The following is a 2500-nucleotide window of genomic DNA, read 5'->3' as shown; positions in this document are numbered from 1 at the left end:
AGTTCCAGGGTCATGACCTGATGAAACCAGCGGAGTGGAAGGTGTTTGCTATCCATGACCAAACAAGACCCATTAAGACTAAACGTTTGCCCGCTGAGAAAAGAGCCAACATTCCTGAAAACGATGGAGTCGACCCCCAAACCTGAAGCTTCTCATTGACGAGATTCTCTTGAAACGTGATGCCATCCCTAGGGCCAGGGGAATGGCGGTGTATATTAGGACCGAGTACCCTGCTTCTCATAAGTCCTGCTATCAATGTGGATGTCATGAGATTCAGGTAATAAAAGTTTGTGGCAGGCATAACAACTTTTATTTATGTTCGATCTACCGGAATCCAGACATGGATGATTCTATCTTCGATTGTCTTCTTACCATTATGGCTAAGATACATGATAGAAAGGCTTCTTTTGTCTTTGTTGGTGATTTTAATGCTCACCATAGGGAGTGGTTAAGTTCTATCTCTCCTACCGATCGCCATGGCTTAAGAGCTTTAGACTTTGCCTCTGAATCAGGCTGTGAGCAAATCATAAATGAAGCTACTCACAGGTCTGGTAATTGCTTGGACCTTGTATACACTGACTCCCCTGGCGTTATAACTGGTAAGGTTGGTTCTCCAGTCGGGACATCTGATCATGCCTTGATTTCATTATTAGTGAAGACTGAGCAGCCTGTCCCTGATATATCATATTCTTGTAAAATTTATATGAAATCCCAAGCAGACTGGAATGGGATTTTACATGATCTTTTGTGCTTGAATTGGTCACAATTATATAATAGTGTAGATCCTGTTGTCCCTTTGAATGAGAATCTAGTCAACATAATTGATAGGCGTATCCCTTCTCGTGTGCTAAGGTACCGAGTGAAGGACAAACCGTGGTTCAATGATGATTGTAGACGTGTGTTTTTGGAGAAGCAGGAGGCCTATCAACTTTGGAAGGGTAACAGATCAGATTTGACCTGGAACAACTATACTCGGCTTCGAGCTTTTGCTCAGAGAGTTTATGCCTCAACTGAAAAGGAGTACAATTTAACCATAAAAGAAACACTTTCTGGTACAACTCAGGAACATAAATGGTGTTCTACCCTTAAATCTGTACTCTTTGGTGTAGATGCAACAGTTCCTCCTTTACTTAAACCAGATGGCTCAGTCACTCACTGTCCAAAGGAAAAGGCAACCCTTTTGGCTGATGTTTTTGACAGTAAACAGAGTAATGAAAAACTTGAACTTCCTCATTCCTGTTTTCCTGAGGCTAAACTAACTAGTTTAGCTTTTCGATCTCGTGAGATTAAAGCTCTGTTGATGGACCTTGATGCTTATGGAGGTGTTGACCCAAATGGTATTTTTCCTTTGTTTTTTATAAAGACAGCAGATTTCTTAGCTCCAAAGTTATCTGTTATTTTGCGCAAGTTAGCAAGAAGAGGAGCTTTTAGCACTAGTTGGAGAATTGGAAATGTTACTCCTCTATGTAAATGTGTTTGTGGTAGCTCAAGTCCCAGTGATTACCGCCCAATTTCCATAACTCCCATATTATCTAAAGTTTTTGAACGTCTTCTGGCAAAACGTCTTAATAGGTTTGCTGAAGGTAATCATCTACTCCCTAGTTTGCAATTTGGTTTTCGTAAAGGCCTTGGAGCATGTGATGCCCTTCTTACAATCTCCAATGCTGTACAAAAATCCCTTGATTGTGGTCGGGAAGTTCGGATGATTGGCCTTGATTTTAGTGCTGCCTTTGACCGTGTTAATCATGAGGCCCTTGTTTTCAAACTGAAACAGTTGGGAGTGGGTGGGTCGTTTCTTAGCATTATTATTGATTTTTTAAGTAATAGATCTCAAAGAGTTGTTGTTGATGGGCACCATAGTGATTATAGGAATGTGATATCCGGTGTTCCACAGGGTAGTGTTCTTGGCCCATTACTTTTCATACTATATACACATGACATGTGGTTTGGCCTAGAAAACATGCTTGTTGCATATGCAGATGATGCTACTCTCTTTGCGTCAATTCCATCCCCTGAATGTAGATCTAGGGTTGGTGAATCTCTTAATAGAGATTTAGCTAGAATTAGTGCATGGTGCAAATTATGGGGTATGAAGTTGAATCCTAACAAAACTCAAAGTATGATTGTAAGTAGGTCAAGGACGGTGGTTCCTCAACATCCGGATCTCAGTATTGATAATGTTTCTTTAAATATGTATGACTCTTTCAAAATTTTAGGTGTGATTCTCGACAGTAAATTTACTTTTGAGAAACATATAAGGTCTGTGTCTTCTTCAATTTCACAAAAAATAGGCTTATTGAGAAAGTCTTTCAAGATTTTCGGTGATCAATCTATTCTGAAGAAGTGTTTTAATTCTTTCATTCTACCTTGTTTTGAGTATTGTTCTCCTGTCTGGTCTTCAGCTGCTGATTCTCATCTTAATTTGTTGGACAGAAACTTACGGTCTATTAAATTTCTTATTCCTGATCTAGATATTAATCTCTGGCACCGTCGTTCAATT

Source organism: Palaemon carinicauda, chromosome 21 (genome assembly GCF_036898095.1).
Source record: "Palaemon carinicauda isolate YSFRI2023 chromosome 21, ASM3689809v2, whole genome shotgun sequence".
In the NCBI taxonomy this organism is placed as follows: Eukaryota; Metazoa; Arthropoda; class Malacostraca; order Decapoda; family Palaemonidae; genus Palaemon; species Palaemon carinicauda.
Note: the sequence above shows the minus strand (reverse complement) of the source record.